General features: G+C 38.9%; 1 protein-coding gene and 1 long non-coding RNA gene across 2 annotated transcripts in view; both read right to left on the bottom strand.

The window, feature by feature from the left end:
- LOC126896119 (ninjurin-A-like) overlaps nucleotides 1-25,218 on the bottom strand; it is a 67,516-nt gene that overhangs the window by 22,850 nt on the left and 19,448 nt on the right. The gene's annotated exons all lie outside the window — the stretch shown is intronic.
- LOC126896127 (uncharacterized) lies at nucleotides 14,978-17,108 on the bottom strand. The gene is made up of 2 exons (XR_007701776.1): nucleotides 16,936-17,108; nucleotides 14,978-16,474 (listed from the first exon to the last, which is right to left on the bottom strand). It is a non-coding gene; the product is annotated as an uncharacterized LOC126896127 (long non-coding RNA).

Here is a 25,218-nt window from a genome sequence, read left to right as displayed (position 1 = left end):
CGTGACCGCACCAACTTCGGCCTGGCCCCCGTCTGGGGCCTGGAGGGCGGAGACCAGGGCGGACTTAATGTCTCCCGGCTCCATCCACTCCTCTACAGCAGACGATGCGCACGCCCGGCGGTAGCGGAACGCGGAACACCGCGTTGTACGCGATGTTCCACAGCAGAGGCCCGAGAACCGACCCTTGCGGGACGCCTCCCGTCACAGGTCTGGTTCTCGGGGCCGCGGCGCTCTCGTATGTGATGACCCGGTCGTGGAAATACGACCGGATCATTCGGCGGAGGTACGGAGGCACCCGGAACGCTTCCAACGCTCCGAGGATGTGTGACCATCGCACGGAGTTGAAAGCGTTCCGGATGTCCAGGCTCACCGCAACGCAGAAGCCCGGTCCGTTCTCGGCCCTGACGGCCAACTGCTGGAAGAAGGAGGCCGCGTCATCCGTCGACCTCCCTTTCCTGAACCCGAACTGGCCGTCCGCCAGCCCACCGACCGTCTCCAGGTGGTGCTCTATGCGGGTGGCCAACAGCCGCTCGAGGATTTTCCCCACGTCGTCCAGCATACAAAGAGGCCGGTACGACGAGGGGACTCCCTCGGGCTTGTCGCCTTTCCGCAAGAGCACCAACCTCGCCCTCTTCCACCGGGGCGGGATTTCACCCTTTTGGAGACACACGTTTAAAACGGTGTCTAACCACTGCGGCGCGAGGTCGTGGACGAGACCCCACACCCGGTTCGGTATGCTGTCCGGACCGGGCGCGGTGTTTCTTCCCCGAACTCTCGCTACCGCAGCGGATATCTCCTCCAGGGTGAAATCCTCAACGGTCGCGTCGTCATCGACAGACGGCCAGTCTCCCAGGGGTGGGAGAGGCGGATGTGTCGGGAACAGCGCGTGGACCGTCTGTTCCAACGTCTCCGCCTCCAGTTGCCCCGAAGTCGGTGGGCCGCGCAGCTTGCGCATCACGACCCTATAGGGTTTCCCCCAAGGGTCGTGATCCACCGACTTCACGAGGTCGGCCCAGCAACGAGCTTTGCTACGCCTGATGGCGAGCTTCAGCCGTTTCCGGGCCTCCCTCAGCAACTCCCTGGGATCCGGATTATCCGGATCGGGTTCTGCCTGCCCACGCCTGTTGGACCGCGTCAGGGCTCTCCTCGCCCTGACGCAGTCGCTTCTCAGGGCAGACACCTCCTCGTTCCACCAGTGAACGGGAGGTCCTCGGGTAGGTGGCGGACGCTTTCTGGGGAGTGCAAAGTCGCAAGCGACTTCGACTCTCCTGTCCAGCTCTTCCGCCACCTCGCCCGCGGAGACCAGTCGATCGGGCGGAGTGGGCGCCGTCCATCGGGCGATCAGTAGACCGGCCGCGAATAGATCGGCGTCCGACTCCGGGCCGACTTTCCAGCCGACGCGAGCGCCGCGAGGCTGCAGGTCCGGCCCCGTCCGAGGACGCCTGCCGTCGGTGCACTCGAACGTGATGTACCGGTGGTCGCTCATGTTCTCCACGTGGGAGAGAACGGACCAACCGGCAATACGTCCGAGGACCGACGGCGACGCCAGCGTGACGTCCACCACCGAGCTCGAGGTGTTACCCACGAACGTCGGGGTGGTTCCCCTGTTGGCCGTCGACAGCCCTAAGGCTGCCATGACGTCCAACAGTTCGTCGCCACGCCGGTCCGCCGAAGCGGATCCCCATACCGGGGACTTAGCGTTAAAGTCCCCGGCGACGAGTTCGTCCCTGCCACCCCGCAGACCCGAGGAACGTCTGCCCCGCAGGCTGTGGGCGACACCCTCCAGGAGAGGGGCGATCGGCTGGTTTGGCGACGCGTAGCAGCTCATGACGTCAATGCCGTCAATCCTCGCCACCACGAATCCGTCGCCAACCTCGATGTCCGCGACTGTTAGGTCGCGGCTCATCACACCGATCGCCGCTCTCCCGGATCGGTCCAAGTGCCACCCCGGGGCGTCCTTGATCAGTCCGACAAACGGTTCCGAGATTACGCACACGTCGATGCGCATCTCGTACACCGCCTGTCGGACCAGATCCTGCGCCGCCCTACAATGGTTGAGGTTCGTTTGAAGGAACCTCATCCACTGGTGGGCGGCGCACAGGACGCCTTAGGGGTCCCTCGGACCGCCGACACCTCCTCCCGGGGCTTTTCAACAGCCCCTCCGTTGGTCCCCTTAGCTTGGGGACCGGGGCAGTCCTTGGACAGGTGCCCCACCCTCCGGCACCTGAAGCAGGCACCCTTGCGGTCCGGACCTTTACAGGCGGCCGCAATGTGCCCTCGCTCCAGGCACCTGTAGCACTGAGGACCCTTGTCTTCGAGGATCCTCAGCCTACAGGAGCTCCACCCTACCCTCACTCGCGTGAGGGCCGCTAGGCGTGGAGCCAGCCGGATAGGCAGGTCACACCTGGCGTACCGCCCCTTGCCGACTCCGTTGGTGCGGACCGTGACCGCACCAACTTCGGCCTGGCCCCCGTCTGGGGCCTGGAGGGCGGAGACCAGGGCGGACTTAATGTCTCCCGGCTCCATCCACTCCTCTACGTCCAGGAGCATGACGCTGCAGGTCTTGATCGGCCTGCTGACCCTCACGTCATGCTCCTTGAGAGCCTCCTTGAGACTGGCCGCTAGGAGGTCTGCTTGGGCGGCCGCGCCCTTGACCTCCAGCAAGACCGCCCCAGCCTGGGTCCTCCGCGTGCCCGCCACTTGGACCCCTAAGGCCTGGAGGTCAACAGCCGCCATGGCCGTTTTCATAACAGCCGCGTACTGCTGACCCTCCTTAAGGGGCCCAATCACCACCGCCTCCGTGCGGGGTACCTTCGCCTGCATCTGTGCGGCCGAAGGCTTTCTCGACCCCGCTTTCGGGGGAGGTGGCTTCGGTTTCGAGGCGGCAGGCCTGTCGTCCCGGGACCCCGGGTCGGTCGGCTTCTTTGCCTTAGCCTTCCGACTGACGACCTCGGTCCACAGCGGCGCTACGGAAGTGGCGCTCGCCGGGACCTTGGCCGTCTCCGGGGCCATCGACGCCGTCCCGCCCGAATTAGCCGGCTTGTCCGCCGGCTGGGGCTCGGGCGCGATGACCGCCTTCTTCTTCTTTCTCTTCCCCCGCTTCTTCACCCTTGTGGGTGATTGCATCGCGGGGGGAATAGAGGCGGGAGTAGCGCCACTGGCATTTTCCGCCACACGTTCGCCCGTGCACGACCCATTGCCTCCCGCAACCTTCTGGGACTCCGTTTGTGTCGACGAATCGACCTTCGGGAGATCCTCATCAGGTGTGCGGGTAANGCTGCAGGTCTTGATCGGCCTGCTGACCCTCACGTCATGCTCCTTGAGAGCCTCCTTGAGACTGGCCGCTAGGAGGTCTGCTTGGGCGGCCGCGCCCTTGACCTCCAGCAAGACCGCCCCAGCCTGGGTCCTCCGCGTGCCCGCCACTTGGACCCCTAAGGCCTGGAGGTCAACAGCCGCCATGGCCGTTTTCATAACAGCCGCGTACTGCTGACCCTCCTTAAGGGGCCCAATCACCACCGCCTCCGTGCGGGGTACCTTCGCCTGCATCTGTGCGGCCGAAGGCTTTCTCGACCCCGCTTTCGGGGGAGGTGGCTTCGGTTTCGAGGCGGCAGGCCTGTCGTCCCGGGACCCCGGGTCGGTCGGCTTCTTTGCCTTAGCCTTCCGACTGACGACCTCGGTCCACAGCGGCGCTACGGAAGTGGCGCTCGCCGGGACCTTGGCCGTCTCCGGGGCCATCGACGCCGTCCCGCCCGAATTAGCCGGCTTGTCCGCCGGCTGGGGCTCGGGCGCGATGACCGCCTTCTTCTTCTTTCTCTTCCCCCGCTTCTTCACCCTTGTGGGTGATTGCATCGCGGGGGGAATAGAGGCGGGAGTAGCGCCACTGGCATTTTCCGCCACACGTTCGCCCGTGCACGACCCATTGCCTCCCGCAACCTTCTGGGACTCCGTTTGTGTCGACGAATCGACCTTCGGGAGATCCTCATCAGGTGTGCGGGTAAGCTCCAGGTCGTGCATGGAACGCACACTTCTTATAAGTGCCATGGCCGCCGTCACCACGTTGGCGTGCGGTGGTACGACTTCCATGACACATTCTAAGACGTCCGCCAAGTGGACGACCAGATCCAGGCCGGCCGTCAGGACGGTCCTGGAACTGGCCCGGTCCAGCTTCGACCGCGGCGTGCCGTCCTCATGGAAGTGGTCGGCAGCCGCGATCTCCACACACTTCCGCCTCTTGGTCTCTGGCGCTCTTCGGGGGGTGTCCAACATTGTGATTGGGGCATCCGGAGGGGTGTCATCCAACGTGACCACCTCCGGTCCATCAACCGTTGGAGACACCTCCTTCCTCTTCCCGCGAAGAGCATCGTCCTCCTCTAGTCTTGCCGAGTTGCAAGACCCCTTCCTGGACGAACTCAGCAGCCTCTCCATTATGGAGGGCTTAGCTGGAGCGTCCAAGGGTGTGGCCGCATTCAAAGTTCCAAGTCCAGTATCCAAAACTCCAAGTTTTCCAGTCGCCAATGACCTCCCGGCTGTTTCACCGGCGGGAGTGGCTTGGTCGCCACCACTCCCTGCAGTCGCAGTACCAACCCCGTGGTTGGCTGCAGGAGCCTGCCTCAACACTCCTGCATTTGATGCGTGTTCGATTGATCGAGACGACACCTGGTGGGTACGCCCCCCACCAACCGCCGGCACTGGGGCATCCGATACCCCTGATGCAGTAACCGTTATCTCTGTTTGGTCCATTATTCATAGAAATAATTTTATGAGGGGGCTGCCCTCGTAGCCGATCCCTTCGGCCAGTGAATGGCCAACTCACTGGTTGCGTGGTCCATGTAGCTCCTTCTCACCCAAACGCTACCGCTTATTCGTCCATAAAGGCTTATTTCACGGCTACCCTGTATATCTACAGGGTTAACAAGCGTTTGGGCGGCTCGCTGTCCGCGACCGCTTATTCGTCAGTCCAAATTAATGGACTGCTTATTTCGCGGCTAACCTGCATATCTGCAGGCCGTTCCTCTATCCGCAACCTGAGGACGCGCCCGATTCCCCGAGCTAGGGAAACTGCGCTCGTGCCGACGTTTCGTAGCCCCGTAGAGCCCGATCACACCGACACTGTAGCGCAGCGCAACGGGCCGTCCGTCGACCTCCCTCTACTAAAACCGAACTGGCCCTCGGCCAGTCCTCCCACTGAGGCCAGGTGGGTTTCGATCCGGGTTACGAGCAGCCGCTCGAGGATCTTCCCCAGGTCGTCCAACATGCATAGCGGTCGGTACGACGAGGGGAGACCCTCGGGCTTGTCACCCTTCCTCAGGAGCACCAGCCTGGCCTTCTTCCACCTCGTGGGGAATTCATCCTCCGCGAGGCAGCGGTTAGCGACGGCGCTTATCCACTCCGGGGCGAGGTCGTGGACCAACCCCCACACCCGGTTTGGAATCGCGTCGGGGCCAGGAGCTGTGTTCCGGCCCCGCATCCGCGCCACCGCGTCAGCCACCTCTTGGGCGGTGAATTCCTCCACCGACTCGTCGTCCCCAAACGCCGAGGGAGGCAGGGGCGGATGTGTCGGAAAGAACGTGTCGACCGCCCTTTCCAGCACCTCCGCCTCCAGCTGACCGGAAGCCGGTGGGCCGCGGAGCTTCCGCAGGACGACCCGATAGGGTTTCCCCCACGGGTCGTGGTCCACCGACTTCACGAGTTCGGCCCAGCACTTCGCTTTGGCCCGCTTGATGGCGAGCTTCAGCTCTTTGCGGGCCGATCTCAGCGCCTCCCTCGGGTCCGGGGACTCCGGGTCTCGCGGCCGACGGTTGGAGCGCGTCATGGCCCTCCTGACCCTGACGCACTCCTCACGCCTGGCCGCCACCTCCTCGGACCACCAGTGGACTGGCGGTCCGCGAGTCGTCGGCGGTCGTTTGGCCGGGAGGGCGAAGTCGCAGGCTGCGACCACCCTCCGGTCCAACTCTTCCGCCGCTTCGCTCGCGGAGACACGCCGGTCCGGTACCGCGGGCGCCGACCATTGAGCGAGCAATAAGCCCGTCTCAAAAGCGTCGACGTCCGTGGTAGGTCCGACTCGCCAGCCCACTCGCCCGCCGCGTGACGGCATGCGGGGCACGGCTCGAGGGGGACGGCCGCCATCACCGCACTCGTACACGATGTACCGGTGGTCGCTGAGGTTTTCCCTGTACGGGAGAACCGACCAGCCGGTCACGTGCGGGTGCAGTGACGGGGACACCAGCGTGACGTCCACCACCGAGCTCGAGGAGTGACCCTCGAACGTCGGGGTGGATCCCCTGTTGGCCGACACCAGCCCGAGGGCTGACATCAGGTCCAACAGCTCTTCGCCACGCTGATTCGTGTCCGCCGACCCCCAGACCGGGGAGTGAGCGTTAAAATCCCCGGCCACGAGCTCCCCTCTGCCGTCGCGCGGCCGCCCGAGCCTCCTGGCCCGTAGGCAGGAGGACACGGACCCGAGGAGTCCGGCGATCGGCAAGCTGGGCGGCGCGTAGCAGCTCAAGACGTCCATGCCGTCTATCCTTGCCACTACGTAACCGTCGCCCGACTCGATGTCCGCGACCGTCAGGCCGCGGTCCATCACGCCGATCGCCGCTCTGCCGGACCGGTCCATGAACCAGCCGGCAGAGTCCCGGACCGATCCGGCGTGCGGGTCCGAGACGATGCACACGTCGGTGCCCATCTCGTACGCCGCCCGCCGGACCAGGTCCTGAGCGGCCCGATTGTGGTTCAGATTCACTTGGAGGAATCTCATCCACTAGCGGGCTGCGCTCCGGGAGACCCCTCGGCCTTTCCCCCTTTCTTCTTCACAGGGGGAGCCTTCTTTCCAGGCCCCCCCTTTGACTTCGCGGCCTTTGAAGCCGGCCCCACCCCCGGACAGTCCTTGGCCTGGTGCCCCTCCTTTTTACAGGAGAAGCACCCCTTGGATCTGTCCGGTCCCTTGCAGGTCTGAGCCACGTGCCCGTGCTCCAGGCACCTGTAGCACCTCGGACCCTTGTCGCCAAGGATCCTCAGCCTACAGGTGACCCATCCCACGCGGATACGGGCGAGACCTGCGAGGCGAGGGGCCAGCCTTGCCGGCACCTCCGCCCGGGCGTAGCGTCCTTTGCCGCCGGAGTTCTCTCGGACCACAACGGGTCCGATTTCCGGCGGCGATTTGTCCTCCGGACGGCGGAGGGCGTCTAGCAGTGCGCTCTGCACNCTCCTCCTTACCCCCACCCTCATAAATCCAATCCTCCATTACCCCCACCATCGAGAAATCACGCCCGCGTATGACACGCCCATCCCCCCACCCACCCATCATACTGGAGGACGGTGAGGAGGGGGCTGCAGTATCCCCTAAATTACCCTACTCATAAAGTTTATGGACCATTCTAAATTTGTAGCTCATTGTCCGTTGTCATTGTGTATAGGATTTTTCGAACGGTATCGGCATACACTGATCAACTGTAAGCAAACACTCATACTCAAGTATCAAATGCCGACCACTGAGCCATAGCATTGTCACCGCCTAAATATGAAGCAGGAAAAGCTTCGGTGTTAACCGCAGAAAACATTTCGCTGATCAGATAATCCAAAGTGAATATCATAAAAATTAAATGGGTCTAGAAATACTTTGAACCAAACGCGAAAATTGAATTGGGTCTGATGCGCATACTTGACAGCTTTAAATGGTTAAACTTTAGGACACTGCTGTATACCCCCTTGTACCACAAACCACCACTCATACAAAGCCAGTGCGTACGTTCTCGGGTGTTGAAAAACCTAGATACTTATTCGTAGCCATGGTCACAAATGCCAATAAACGGGTACATGGTGAATTTAATCCTGTGTAACATCAAGGCATACTTGAACGGTGATGAGTACCCCTACAAAAACCAAAATGCATATTTCGACAAAGCCAAGTTCTCGACATTTTATAATTCGTATGCACTATTTCAAATAATGTACTATGGAGAAATGAACCCATACCCTTTTTTGGATCATATCAGCTACAAAAAAATCGGACCTATATTCGTCATAGATTGTTCTAAACAAAACGATACCGTCAAGTAGTCCACAGTGGATCTACCTATTGACTTTGAATGTGCAGAGCAATTTCCAGCTAACTGCTAAGTTCGCTGTACTGCGTCATCATACACGATTGTCAAATGGAATACAATGCATTCACCGGAGAAGTATGCAAATTATAAATATAATAACAGTAGGATACAAAATAAAATTAAAAATCTGCATATAATATATACTTTTATTTTAAGTGATATTTTTGTATATAAATGACATTATGTAATAGTAAATAACGACAATAAACTATTTTTTTTTATGAAATTTAGATTTGTATTTACTTAGATAAACTGATCGTCAATTTGCTGTACCATACCATTAACCATAAATTCATATTTGATATTTTGTAAAACTTCGAATAACATTATGTACAGACATTTCACAATCCTACACATACAAATTGGTGGTCCATTGATTTGTATTTCGTTCGAATTCGATGACCAAAAACACCCGACATAATGCCAATTGGTCATTTGACGTCCACATTTATCGGCCAATTACACCAACTAGGAATATTTTCCGCGCAACACGGCCAGTTGATGATAAACTTCTACAATGGGATTGCTGTCGACAATCGTATCTAGCTCGATGTTAATTCGTTCCAAAAGATCCATCTTGTAAGCGTCGTAAAACAATACTATTGATACAACTATACTATTACTAAATGGCGAGATTTTTAACGGTCGTTTACAACCTAAACATCAAGAGATTGTTGTTGAATCATGATGATTCATCAATAAATACATTAGTGTGATAAAAATAATAATAAATATGATAAAAATATGTAATATGTAAATATGTAAAAAAAATATGTAAATCTATATTGTCCCCTTTAAGGTAACCCCCATCGACTGCAACACACTTATGCCAGCGCTTGATCCAATCCTCAAAACATTTTTTATATTCGGTTTTTGGTATGTCCATAAGTGCTTCCTGCGATTTTTCCATTACTTCCTATCGGCTGCTGAAACGCGTTCACCGTAATGGTTTTTTAACTCGATTGAATAGAAAGAAGTCATAGGGAGCCAAATCCACGAGTTTTCTGTCCACAATTCTGGTCTCTTTCAGCTAATTGATTCACGCAAACGTCTCATAACGCCCAAATAATACTCTTTGTTTACTGTCTGGTCTTTTGGCAAAAATTCATGATGTAGTACACCAATGTAATTCATGAAAACCGTGAGCATAGCCTTCTTTTTTGACTGTATTACGTCGCTATTTAGGGGTTGAGCCTAAATGCCCGTCGACAGTATTCTAAGGGACAAACGGGGGATAGCTGGCTAGGCTATATCTACCTTAGGTACTGAAGTTTCCTATTTAATTTATATTTCCTTAGAGGAACTACCAAGGGTCGCACTACAATATATATATATATAACACTTTAGGTTAACAACGATATAAATAAATATTTATTAAGCAATTGAATATTAAATAGATGATACAACCTGCTAGACGCCTAGAGATGATATAATCCAACAGGGAGCTGATGGCGACACACACACACTATATACGGGGTAGAAAAGTTAAGTTAATTATCAGGTAAAGTAGTGATCGCGAAGATGGTAAAATGTCAACTGTCGATAGGGATATCTTACTATGACACATTGGCCGTGAATTGCAAAAAGTGTTCATGTGTGCAGTCCACCCTCCTTTTAGTATTGTTGTGTGTCACTGTGTTAATTATATATATATATATATAAACGGTACAATGATGTTATGGGAGACAGAGATATGAACACACGCAAATATGATCGTATCAACTGAAAACGACGTGGTTTTTTAGTCTCGGCTCATTTGGTGAACGCCATTCACTTGCCTGATGTCTTGATTGTGAGTCATACTCATAAACCCATGTCTCGTCTCCAGTAATGATTCTATTGATGACTGTAGGATCAGATTCATCCTCGCAAATCATGTCTTTTGCGACGTCAACACGGTCTCTTTTTTGCATGAAATTGTGGTCTTTTTGCACCAACTTTGCTGCTACACGACGGAAACCCAAATCATTAACCAAAATGTCTGGGACGGATCCATAGGTATGCTCAAGTCCTCCGCTATTTCTCTGATGGTTAATTTGCGGTTATTGACCAACATTTCTTTTATTTTTTCAGTGTTTTTGTCGGTTTTCGATGTCGATGGTCTGCCGCTGCGTTCATCATCTATAATTGATTGACGACCACTTTTGAACCGCTCGTGCCACTGATAAACGACAATTTTCTTTAGAGAATCGTTGCCAAAACACTTTTCTAACATTTAAAACGTTCGCGCACCATTAAATTTGTTTTTTACACAAAATTTAATACAAGTTCGTTGTTGCAAATTTAAATCCATTTCTAAAATTGGGCCAGGGGGGTTACGGTAGGTCAGGCGTGACGTCACCATGACGGACGACATCTCGCCTGTACACCCATTGTTTTCCTCGAGAACAATAAATGACGTAATTAGTCGGCACCTTTGAGAGCCCGTACCTGCCATTTATTTACTACTGTTAAATCAATAACATCCATAATAAATGTGAAAAAAAATTCTATGATTTTAAATTGAATAGAAATAAACATCAGAATAGCAAATTCTAACTCCTAACATGTAAAATAAATTATTATTTATTTAAATAAAGTAATTGGAGGTTGAACATTTATTAATTAAATATTTAGTTTTTATATAATTATATTAAAAAAAAAAAAAACAAATTCTCTTTAAAAGAGACATATTATAATAAATGTTTTTACGCTAAAAAATTAATTTCTTTCAATAATAATATCAACAAAACAAACTAAATTAATTAAATTTAAATTGAAATATTTTAAATTGCAGTGATGGGGTAAACTTCAATTTATAATATGAAAATTTAATTATTAATTTTATTTGAATTAACTATTCTTCGTTAATTATTTCTAAATGTATATCAAAGTCAAAAATGAATGTTACATTAATTGTTATGGTTACCAAATATGAAACTATACAATTTTTTAGCATGAAAACTTTAAATGATAATTAATCTATAAAAATACAACTCAACATTACACTATACGTGTAATTTTTTAGCTTCGATGCGAAGCTGAGAAGGTATTGGTTTTACTAAGATGTGTTTTTTTTTTTTTTTTTTTTCTGTAGTCTGTATTGACGACTTTATCCATGAAATCTGCCACGACAACGTGCTATGNTTTGTGTCTGTTACCACTTTTTCTCAGCTCTCACCGAACCGATTTCTTTCAATGATACGTCAAAAGATCACAAATCGTATCTAGTCGAAGACATTACCCTTAAAAATTGAAAAAAATTCCCTCGTTCCCCGTAAATGGGGGAAACCTCCAAAAAAATTACAAATTTAAGAATCGCTAATTTTCGATATTTTTTCAATTTTTTTTACTTAAAAGTGCTATAACTTATTGAAAAGTGTATTGATCAATATAATTTTTTTATGGGAAATTCTATTTTTTAATAATCCCTTTTTCATTCGACATACTTTATCTTAATCAGGATATTAATAAGGAACTAGCAGTTTATGAAGCTTTTGGAATANGGATATTAATAAGGAACTAGCAGATTATGTAGCTTTTGGAATCGTCCACCAATTTTTTAAAATTAAACACTATTTAAAGGTTTGCATCGCAGCGTTTTTTTTTTTTGATAGTGATTTTAATCACTGTCAGATATCATTATACTTGATCCAACTAGGCCACGTCACCACTGTGCCGCGCCCCCCCGTGCTGGGTTTTTTTAACTGTACGCCAAATAAAAATATAGGAGTAAAAATATTTCCATAGTGCAAATGATCATAGTACACTACAGCCTTTTTATAACTTAAAATATAAGCTTAGTCTTAGGACCTCACTCTAATCCTAGTTGTGTCACTGGCAAGTGTAGTTTCCTTTAACACACTTAAAACTCTAGCGTAAAGCACGTTGCAGTATTTTAGACATCTATAAGATAATTGAAATAAAAAATCAATATTAAAATAAAAATCTAACTATAATGTTTCTATACATCCGTGTAATTTATTATTTTATTTAAAGATATATATATATATTTTAAAGCTAAAATTATGTCTTTTGTTTATAACATAAGAAAATAATTTATATAACTTTATTGATATTTCGAATTTCCAATGAAATATTTCACTTACAATTTAATTTTCAAATATTAATTTCATTATTTTAAGATTTTTTTTTGTGTGTGTCGTCTGTTTTTTTCAAGGATACGTTAAAATATTACATTACAGGACAATCAATTTTTAACTTCATCATTTGACGGTTTAATTATGTGCTCAGTAATTATTTTATTATGAAAATAAATCGTTGGTTGTAGAAATTCCGTTAACGAATTCGGATTAGTATATATTTTTGATTCAGCATCATCATTAGAATTATAAAAAATCATCCACGATTTAATTGCTTCCTCTAGTTCGTCATCAAAAGAATTTATTATAGATGTTCCTAATAATTCAAAATTTAATTTTTTGATATCAATAAATAATAAATTGTAAATGTATTCTTCAAATTTTTCTAAAATATTAATAATGATATCCATTATTTCTTCTTCGTTATTTATTGGAAATAAAATTACAGTATTCATAAAATTCTTTAAATCAGAAATATCTATTTGGTGATGTTCCATGAACGTGATAATACTTTGGAGAGGATTAATAATTATTTTTTTAATATTAAATGGTGAGTCAAATATTTTATGTATTTCTATATCACTCTTAAATATTATGCGTATACAATAATTTACCAACAAATATAATAATTTATATGATCTGATTTTCATGACCAAGTAATATTGCTCATCGGTAATATAACAATCGTTTACTTCACCTAAAATAATATAATTAGGAACACTAAATATTACTTCTGTCTTTATAAGTTCTCCATTGGGATATTTATGCCAATCAAACGCATTAGAAAAACGACAATAAACTGTAAAAATTATTATTGAACACAATGTTGATTTCATCTTGGTAAAATTTCTTGACGCCACTTGCAGGATAATTAACAGTCATCAAATAAAATAACTCAAATGATAATCTAAATCTAAAAACCAAACCTAACTTTATATACTAAATATAAATCAATAAAATTTTGCTTAAAAAAATTTAATATTGTAAGTTATTTGTAAATTATTTTAAATATATTTACCAAACAATGAGAAATTTACAAAAATAAATTATATATTATATATTGTTGTGCAGCTAAAGGTTTTGTCTAAAGCGTGTTTAAATAAATCAATTTATTTTTTTAATAGCTAAAAGATAACTGAAAACTTTTTAATATCCAATTTTTAGCTCCAATGCAAACCCCTGAAACTTTGTTTTTAATTAAATACCAAGAAATTGTTAATTTTACCATGATGTATCTTTTTGCGAAGCTGAGAAGGTATTAATTTTACTATAATGTTTTTTTTTTTTGTGCCTGTTACCACTTTTTCTCAGCTCTCACCGAACCGATTTCTTTCAATGATACGTCAAAAGATCACAAATCGTATCTAGTCGAAGACATTACCCTCAAAAATTGATAAAATTTCCCACGTTCCTCGTAAATGGGAGGACACGTCTAAACAAATTACAAATTTAAAAATCGCTATATTTCAAAATTTTTTTACTAAAAAGTGCCATAACTTTTTTAAAAATGAACATATCAATAATTTTTTTTTTATAAATACTTGATGTCTTTACCTAACATTTGATATATTTTTTTTATAAATTTGACCCTAGACCTCTTCACAGGAAGGGATTCAAAATGACAATTTTTTCACAAAAAATTAACTTTTTCAACTTAACTATTGAGTGTTCCGGAAAGTCTGACAGTTTTATATATATCTTAAATTAAAGCTAATATAATATACTTTGTCATGAAAAAAAAAATTGCGGACTTTATTTTATCTTCATACTTTATGCTATTTTTGTGTGAAAATTTTCAATTTTGTATTTTACATTTTTAATTTTTTTATGCTATAACTATTTAAAAAATGTATGGATCAATACAATTTTTTCATGAGAAGTAGTATTTATATACATCTTTCATTCGACTTACTGTTTTTTTATATCGGATCATTTACCTATTTATGAGGGGGGTTAAAATCTAAAAATTGCTTGTAGAAAGTAGAACATTTTCAATTTAACTTTTAAAAGTGTTCCGGAAAGTCTGACACTTTTATATATATCTTAAATTAAAGCTAATGTAATCTACTTTATTATGTAAAAAAAAAATTTCGGACTTTATTTTGTCTTCACGATGAAAATGGCTACCAAATGCTATTATTGTGTGAAAATTCTCAATTTTATTTTTTACATTTTTAACTTTATAATGATATAACTTATTGAAAAGTGTATTGATCAATACAAATTTTTTATAAGAAATACTATTTGTATATCTAGTTCATTCGACATACTTTATCTTAATCAGGATATTAATAAGGAACTAGCAGATCATGTAGCATTTGGAATAATACACCAATTTTTTAAAATTAAATACTATTTAAAGATTTTCATCGAAGCGTTTTTTTTTTTGATAGTGATTTTAATCACTGTCAGATATTTATACTTTATCCAACTATGCCACGTCACCACTGTGCCACGACCCTCCTGTGCTGGGTTTTTTATTTTTTTCTATTTCTAAATTAAATGTTTGATTTTTAATTGTATGCCAAAAGGTTGGTAGAGTAAAAATATTTCTATAGTAGAGATGTTAATAATGCCTTTATACAACATATAATAGAGGCCTAGTCCTTAGGGCATCACTCAAAAAATATTATTTGCTAGTATTCTCTCCAGCACTCTAGAATTCGCCAGCATAGTTCCGTTTAGAAATAGCACACTTATAAAATTCTAGGGATATATCACGTTGCAGTATTTTTAGTCATCTGCAATATTATTGAAATAGTACAACATTAAAATAAAAAGCCAATTAAAATTGTTCAATAGATTCACATAAATTATTATTTTAATTAATTTCACTTACATATATTTTAAGAATAAAATTAAATCCTTGGTTTATTACATAAGAGAGAACTTTTTAACATTTAAAATTTCAAATGAAATATTTCACTTACATTTTATGTTTTAAAATATTAATTGTATTATTGTAAGATTATTTTTTTCTGTGTTGTTCTGTTTTTTTTTTCAAGGATATGTCAAAATGTTACATTACAGCACATTTTATTTTTTTATTAACTTCTTTTGACGGCATAATTATGTACTCAGTATTTATTTTATTATAAAAATAAATCGTTGGTTGAATACAATCCATTGAAAAATTTGGAGGAATATAGTTTTTTGATTCTTCATCAACCTTAAAATTATCAAACATTTTCCACGAATCAATTGCTTGTTTTAGCATGCTATCAAAAAAAATGGTTTTAGGTTTTTTTAATAATACAAAATTGAATTTTTTTATATCATCAATTAATAAATCATAAATACGTGTTTTTAATCTGTATAATAAATCAGAATAATGATTTTTAAAATTGTTCAATAAATAAGAAATGGAATACGACTTTTCTATGGGATGTATTTGACAACAAATTATATCGCGAATATTAAACTCTAAATTAAAAACATTTATTTGGTGATATTTCATGAATTTAATCATATTTTCTAGTGGTTCCATAATTATACTATCAATTTTAATTCTTGAGTTTTTGTATTTTTCTATATTTTTATCATTTATTGCATTTTGAGAAAAAATTACCAACATATATAATAATTTATACGACCTGATTTTCAAGGCTAAGTGATATTGTTCCTTAGTAATATTACCTTTGTTTATTTCTCCTAAGATAACATTTTTGGGAAAACAAAATATTAATTCTGACTTTAAAATGTCTCCATTGGGATATTTATCCCAATCAAACGCATTGGAAAAACGACAATAAACTGTAAGAATTATGATTGAACACAATATGGATTTCATCATGGTTAAATTTCTTGACGTCACTTGCAGGATAATTAACAGTCGTTAGATAAAATATTTCAAATGATAATTTAAATAATATCATACGATTTTGATAACTATATATACTTAATATAAAATAATAAATGAATGCTAAAAAAAAATATAATATAGTAATGTTTGCTAACTTTTTGTGAAAATAATTTTAAACATACTAATTAAACAATGAAAAATTTTCAAAAATAATTTATAAATTATATATTGTAGTACAGCTCAAGGTTTAATATATAAGTTTTTTATGGCTCATTGTTAAGAAACCACAATGGTTTCTGAACTATGTATACTTTGAGATGGTTTATTAGACTATGGCCAGAGAGATTGCTACCCCAATCACTAAACTGATAATTCGTTTAGAAACAGAGCCGCTTGTGACTGAGACTCAAATGCGAGACGGTGCGAATCAAACACTGCTGCGTTACCCAATGTGCCCATCGTCTCTCTATACTTGGGCCGCTATTCTAAAAATATTAGATTTTATAAATAATATTTGTAAAATTGGTCAAAATAACATCTTTAACATAAATAATCAAGAATACGTAGGTATAATGAGTTTTATTTTAAAGTTGATTTAGGTTCAAATTTTTTTTAATAAATCGTGACAATATTGTTTACATTATTACTATAGTAAATTTATTTGAAAAACTACCAACAAAATTTTTTTTTTAATAAATGAGAAAAAAATTTACAATTATTCAATATTGTCAATAATATCAGTAATTGTAAGTGTGCTATCGTAACTCAAAACTCTATAATATAGAGTAGTTAAAGACTTGTTTAATTAATTTAATATAAAAGATTAAAATAAGAAAATTGAAAGGTGTGTTGAATAAAGTGAGAGTTACTTTCATTCTGGGTTTGATTTGAGGGTTATAGAATAATATAAGTCTATAATATAACTATTATTAATTTGAAATATTACTTGACAATTTTTCTTTGTCTTAAAATTACTTCAGTGTCAGTATTAAGTAAAAATTGATAAATAAAATAACGCAACACTGACATTTAGTTCACAAATTTAACACTTAAGAATTCCAACAATGAAATTCACAAATTTTACATGACGTTGTTGAGAGTGCTATTAAATTAGACCAGACTGTGTGATGTAGCTTTGCCTTTTATAATACTTTGTATCCCCAAAAATTATTATTGTCTTATTCTTACAATGTTATTGTTTATTCATGAGTAAGCATAATATATATATATATATATATATATATATATATATATATGAATTATTACAGATGAATAGTGTACAAATCATTTTAACCTTTTATATAACGTTAATATAGTTTTTTATACTCAATATTGGGGTTGACACATTGCTTTTAATTATTAAGATAAGAATAATAAAAAGAGATGAAAGTATAATTAATAGATTTCTTTTCGATAAAGAATGATTTCAAAATAGACTAATTGATTTACGACTGAAATATGTGTAATATAATGAGATGAATAATTACAATTAATGTATAAATAAAAGAGTTGGTTATCTTAATTAAAAAGGTTTAATGAAAGACCATTATTGTAGACACAAATAGGGTAGCTTACTGTTATACCATATTATGATAGTGAAGAGTACATTATATAAACTTTTATATGCAGAACTTTTCTATATAGAATAGTATATTTTAATCTTTAAATTTTCTTAATAATACCACAAATGATTACAACTCGTATCTAGTATAAGATATTAACTTTATAGGTTGAACAAGATTTATTTTAAAAATATCATTTTTAATATTCGAATTTAAATTATTAATTAGTTTACTTGAACTGGGATAACGCGATAGATGATCCGCGGCCCTATTAAAAATATCTTTTTTATATTTTACTTCAAAATCATAGCCAATTAATTTCGTTCTTATTCTGTTTACAACCTTAGATTCAGTTTTTATATTCATAAAGTTTGTTAAATTTTTATGATCAGTCCAAATCTCGATTTTCCTATCGTGAACATATTGCCTATAATGAGTAAACGCGAAATTAATAGCTAAAACCTCGAGTTCCATTGCGGAATAGTTGGACTCCGCGGGCGTTAACTTTTTAGACACGTAAGAAATTGGATGAATTTCGTTATTATCGTCGCGTTGCTGCAGGATAACACCTAGACCTAATTTACTAACATCTGTTACTAGTAGAGTTTCCAAATTTACGTTAAAATGCGTGAGAAGTGGAGGTGTCGTAAGTTTAGACTTTAGCTCTTTAAATGCTGTTTCATGTTTAGCAAACCATTTAATTTTTCACTTTATGTTTTAAATTTACCCTTAGTCAGATCTGTAAGAGGTTTCGCCAGTTTACTAAAGTTGGGAATAAATTTTTTGAAATAATTGAAAAAACTACGAAGTTGTTTAATAGTGTTTGGGGAAGGAAATTTTTTACCAATTCAATGCCCTAATCGGTTGGCCTAATGCCTTTCGACTTTATGATATTACAGAGTACTTGTATCTCTTCGTATCCGAATTTACATTTTGATGGCTTCAATTTTAGATTATACTGTCAAAATCTCTGTTATGTTATGGATAATAAATATAAATATTGATCGAAAGATTTTCCAAAAACTGTGCAATCATCTAAGTAGCAAATATTGTTTTTATAAGTAAGACCTCCCATAATTTTGCACATAGCGGCCTGATATATTGCTGGAGCATCATCCCAATGGAAGTCTTTTGAATTGAAAATGTCCCGTATCAGTAGAAAAAGCTGTATATTGTCGAGAATTTTTAGAAAGTTTGAATTGATAAAAACCACTGGACGCGTCTAATAATGAAAAATAGTGGTTACCAGCTAAGCAGTCATATATATTTTGAATTATCGGCATGGGAAAACTTTTTTTTAATAAAATCGAATTTAAATTTCTATAATTTAAAACGAGCGATACTCCTTAGGGGTGGCTTCTGTTTTGTGGCCCTGTGGGAGGTTTTTCCCTACTAAAAATACCGGATTACTATATGGACTATTTGACGGTTCTATTATGCCGGCCTTTAATAATTCGTCTTTAATTCTAAGTCGAATTTAGTCTTTGAAAAAATGTCATTATAATTATTCAGCAACGTTTCAAGTTTTCGTTTTTTATCGTGAGATAAGGACGGGTTAATGTCGAATTCGTGTGAAACGTCTGCTAGAGAAGATATTGTTTTTTTTTCCACGAAACATGTTTCGTTAACCTGAGATTCAAAGTGTACGTCTGGTGTTGACGCATCGTTTTGTTTGAAGTGTTCGGTGAAATCATAATTTTTTTGTCTGGAGTTCAGAATTTTACGACTGTCGGCGACTGAAATATTGTCATTAATATGCACAATTGTTTTAATATTAAAATTAACACTAGAATTTTTTACGTATTCTAATGGAGACCAATGACAGTGGGAAAATAAAACAAACACGTTATCTCGATCGAATTCTGTGAATGCGATGATGTTTACGTCCGAACGATTGTTATCATGGGAAAGTACAATTAAATTTTTATTGTAATATGACGCGACGGCTGCTAGATCTTCTGCCTCAAACCAGACAGGCTGACCTGCAGAATATACGCCTAGTAATACTTGAATATCATGAAAATTAACATTAATATTTTTATTTTTCAATACCTCTACTAATGTATTTACGCCGCAAAATCCGTCTCGTGGGATATTTTTTGAAACCTGCATACGCGTCGCTGTGGACTCAATGGAAACATTAATTGATTCTTTATGTGAAAGAATATGATTTACGATATTTCTAGAATTGAATTTTTCGAAGAGTACGGTCACCCTGTGTGGTCCGTCAAATAAAACAATTTTCAAATCATACATATCAATGGTAGCCTTATAGTTTTGCAGAAAATTATTACCTAACAAGCTATTAGCTTTTAGATTTTTGACTACCGCGCAATCAATAGAAAATAAATGGTCATAAAATGTTATCTCTATTGCTGTTTTCCCTATTAAATCTAGTAGTGAACCGTTTACTGTAGTAAGAGTCGTATTTTGAACCGGAATAATATTGTGATTTTTAGAAATTAGATTATCGATTATTATACTAATAGATTCTCCCGTATCGATAAGAAATTTTACATTAGAATTATATAATTTTCCTAATATTATTGGTTCAATATCCGACTGTCTATTAGAAAAAATATTCGCACAACGTGTAACACCCGTGATATTTAAATTATTTTGCGTTTGATTTTCATTATTATTGTTATTGGGAACCGGAAATTTTTGTTAGGCTGCGCAGGGATGTCAAAATTTGTCCTAACCACCGATTTTTTTGCGGCTGTCTTTGCCTAGAGGCCCCCATATTTAACTGTTGACCATGATTTTGCCTACTGTAATTGTTTTGTTGGCCACCTTTATTATCGTTAAAATTTGCGCTTGGATTATTATTCAAAAATCTAGCACTGTTATTGAAATTGTTATTATTCCTATAATTACTATTGTTTCTTTCTACACAATTATTATTATTATTGATGTTATTGCTATTGTAGTCTCTATAATTGTTTTTGTTATTATAATCATTGTCAATATAATTTTTCCCAAAATTACCAATATTGTTATAGTTTTGATTTGTATAATTATTTTTGTTTTTGTATCCCATATTACCTTTATTAAAATATGTATTATTATTTTTATTATGAATTGGATTTCATTTATTTACTTTTGCATATTTATTATTGAATCTTGGTGTACGGTTAACCGTTAGTGTTAAAAAATCTATTTGCTTTTGCATTTTGTCTTTATCATTCATTTCCGTTAGCCCTGCATTCCTCTATAGTCTATTGATATTTTCCTCAAGTGCTACAAGTGAATCTAAGTCCATTGTTCTTAACTCTTTAACAATTTCTTCCGGTAAACCTTTCAAAATATACCTTATTACCTCCCTTTCTGTCATATTTTTATCTATTTTCCTGCACAATTCTTTTGTTTTTAGCAAATACTCCTGTACTGTCTCAGAATCACTCTTTCTCCTAGATTCTAAACTTTGACGTTTCATTCGAAGTCGTGCGTCTGAATTATAAAACTTTATCATTATATTTTTTGCCTCATGCCAATTTAAGTTTGGGTTTTCGGATTCGATAGCCTCAAAAACCGTTTGCTCTGTGTCACATAATAAAAGGGGCAACGTTATTAATTTCTCCACGTCACCCCACCTATTAGCGGATGCTACCCTTTTGATATTAACGAAGAATCTATCCGCGTCCTCTGTTAAGTTCTCTGAAAATGTTTAGGGTGTTCAAATTGCGTTTATGGCCATAGTAGTTATTATTTTAACTGTTTCATTTTCTAAAAGAAGTATAATAAATTTATACTAAAAAAAAAAAATATAATAAAATTAATGTTTGCGAACTTTTTGTGGAAATAAATTTAAATATACTAACCAAACAATGAAAAATTTACGAAAATAATTTCTATATTATATATTGTTTATAGTTGCTCAAGGTTTATTGTCATAAACCTGTTTAAAGAAATTAATTTATTTCTACAATAGCTGAAGAAAAACATGACGAAAAATTAACTTTGAAATTTTAAGTATTATTCAAACGAGGAGGTTAATATTTCCTCCCCTAATACTACCTCCATTAGTACTTCCCTCATTCAAATATACCCTCTAGGTATTTGAATAAAAATGAAATGGGCATGTGTGTTTTTTTTGTTATTCCTTTATATAGAATGATTTGCTCAAAATTAGATGAAGTAACATGAAAAAGTAAAAACTAATCCTAATATTTATCCGGCTGCATGCCATTTGGGATCATCGGATCGATTTCCCCATTTTGATCATTTTAATATCTAATTTTAAGATTTGATGCGGAGCCAAGAAAGTATTAATATTAACATGATGTATTTTTCTTTGTCTATCCGTGAAAATTCTTAGCATTAACAAGACTGATTTTGTTGATCTATGCGTAAAAAAAATCTGAGATTATTCCACTAAACTCGAGATATTTAAAATCTTTTCATCATAAACCATTAATATAATATAGATATGAAGAACACAGACGTTCTGGAAAATTTTCCAAAATTAAAAATAATGTAAATTTTTTAAAAAATTGTGAATTTTATTTTAATTAATAACAATATAATTTTAATTACATTTAAATTTATTTAAAATTGGATTTGTTATAGCAGAATATTGTTCAGACAATTTATTTTTCAATATTGTACTTCAAATCTAGTTTTAATTTAATATAGATTTAAAAAATATAGTTGTTCCGAAATATTTCCAAAAATTTGGTTTCCGCAATAAACACTCTACAATTGTTCAGGTTCACCGAGTTACCAATCTTATTAACCAGGCTCTTGAAGAGAAAAAGTACTGTTGTGCAGTTTTCTTAGACGTTGCGCAGGCGTTTGATAAAGTTTGGCATGAAGGACTACTCATAAAATTAAGAGAACAACTACCACACACTTAGAATCTTACTTGACTGAACAAGAGTTTCAGGTCATGCATGAGCAAGCTGTTATAGATTGGAATACTATAACCATAAGAGTACCACAAGGTAGTGTTTTAGGACCTATTTTGTATTTACTTTATACTGCTGATATTCCATCAACCAATGATACGACAACTGCCATATTCGCTGATGATACGGCTGTATTAGCAACCAATTATAGTCAACAGTCTGCAACTGATAAATTACAAAACTCGATCAATAATATTATGGACAAGACGTTGGAAAATTAAAATCAGTAGTGACAAGTCAGTACATGTCAATTATACGCTTCGTAATACCAATAATATTCCTATCAAAATGAATCATCAAATTATACCACAAAAAGATTCGGCTAAATACCTAGGAATGCACTTAGACTCTCGTTTTAATTGGAAACACCATGTACGCCAGAAAAGTTTGCAAATAAAACTAAAATAGAAAAGTTATATTGGTTGATTGGGAAACATTTCAAACTTTCATTGAATAACAAACGTCTACTTTACGTGGCTATCATAAAAACAATTTGAACTTATGGTATACAACTGTGGGGTTGTACTAGTAAGTATAATATTGATGTTATTCAACGATGACAGAATGTTGTTCTCCGTACCATCGTTTCAGCCTATCGGTACGATAGAAATGACATTATACACCGTAATTTGATTTTGCCTACAGTAGCAGAAGAAATTAAAAGATTTGCTCGCAAACATTAGGTGAGATTAACGAACCACATTAATACAGCAGCTATTCAACTTTTGGGTAACTCCGAAGACGTCAGGCGTCTTAAACGTCATAAACCATATGACTTAGTTTAAAATATTTAGTTTTAACTTAGATTAAGGAGCCACCTCGCTGGAGGTTCACTCCACACATGTTTATTCTTTATTAATTGTTATAAAACTATGTTTCATATACAATTATTTATAAAGATAATTTTATCGTTTAAATAATAAAGCCATTTGGTAGTATGTAAAAAAAAAAAAAATTTAGCCTTTCTAAAAAGTTAAAAATAAAATATTGTCTATTGCGTTTATTTAGTTGATAATATCAACTAAAACTGATTATATTATAATCGCTATAAATATGAAAAAATAATTAATAAGTCAAAAAATGGTAATAATGTCAATTTTTTTTATTCAAAGTCTGTAAACATAATTTAATTGGTAAAAAAACAGAACAAACCTATGTATTTTATGTAGTAGAATGCTAATGTAAAATCATATTTTTCAACTATTTTATAAATTAAAGTAAATAAAAAATACATAAAAAATAGTTGTATTTAAACATAAAATTATATAAATATATCATACAATTTTTTTTAGAAATAGCTATTTAAACTTGTTCTTTTGTGAATAGTGTTAAAATTTTTATATCAATTAAATTCCACACACAGTCACCCATTTCTTTCATTCTATATACCATTGAAGCGGTATCCTGGTAGATATTATGTTGAAATTTGACTATTACATTAATGTCTTTTTTTACTATATTTAACTAAACGGTAGTCTTACCTACTGTAAAATATAAACACAAAATAGCATCACTATTTTGTGATAATTGTATTCATTTACAACATAAATAAATGTCAGAATGTGACATCTTGGATTGTAATATTAAATGAAAGAATAATGTATGATGAATTGTCTATATTGTTATCAGAAGTTAGCTTTTCCAAACATTTAACTTTACTAGATCATTCTAGCCCCTCTAAAAATGTTACTTATTGTCCAGCTGTATAAGTTTTTTATATTTGAGTAACAAATTACTTTGTAGTAAATCTAGCATACTCGGAAAGACCGTAGTTTTAAATTTCTATGATCATTATTATCTGAGATATAAACTAATAAGTGAAAAACGACTGAAACGTTGAACAATATTTTTGATATTTTTTAAGCTGTAATCAGTTTTATTTTTTTGTATCAATCAGAAAATTCATTTCCTTTATCAAATTTTAATTCCTCGACACTAAATAAAAGTATATTTTATCACAACTCAGATCAATTTAAAATGTTTGAGCGTGACTTTAAAAGTGATGGGTGGTATTTTATAAAATTTCAGGTAAAATATTAATTATTGAACAGTCAACACATGTTTAATGAACTTTATATTTTTACACGACATAAATACAAATAAGCACAGTTTAAAAATATTAAATTTAAAGTAGATGTTTAAAGTATATGCGTGTCATTCTCCCAGTTTTTCCTACTATTTAATAACTACGCATGAAAATTTAAAAAAATGATATATAAATATGGTTTTGAAACCATAATAAAATCGATATCATAATATTCCGTAAAAAAAATTCATAAGATTTATTGGTTGCAGTTATTACTCATATTAAACAAAACACATAGTCAGTAAAAACAAAAGAATAGTTCAATATTTAATTGAATATTCAATATTAATTTAAATAACGATATTTTAAATCTTATTGATTTTATTAAGGTGTTTTAAATCATTGTGGGAACAACGAACGGTATTTTTTATAATTGAACTCTACTGAAAATAATTATTTATTATTAGCAAAAATTTTTGCATTCTTGCAGTTTTAGTCTTGATTTTACAAGAGTGTTGCCCATTAATCTTGATCTTGGTCTGACCAAAATAAACCAATACCAATTTTGATTACTTAACTTCTTACTAATAATATAACAAATATATTTAATTACTTTTTTATAAATATAATTCATAAAAATCTGTTCAGTGATAGCTGAGAATAAGTAATACACATAAAAAAAATAATACATCATAGTAAAATTAATACCTTCTTAGTTCGAATCAATGCTAGCA

This window comes from Daktulosphaira vitifoliae, unplaced genomic scaffold, assembly GCF_025091365.1.
Source record: "Daktulosphaira vitifoliae isolate Bord-2020 unplaced genomic scaffold, ASM2509136v1 Scaffold_1, whole genome shotgun sequence".
Classification (NCBI taxonomy): Eukaryota; Metazoa; Arthropoda; class Insecta; order Hemiptera; family Phylloxeridae; genus Daktulosphaira; species Daktulosphaira vitifoliae.
This window is presented reverse-complemented; position numbering and strand designations above follow the sequence as displayed.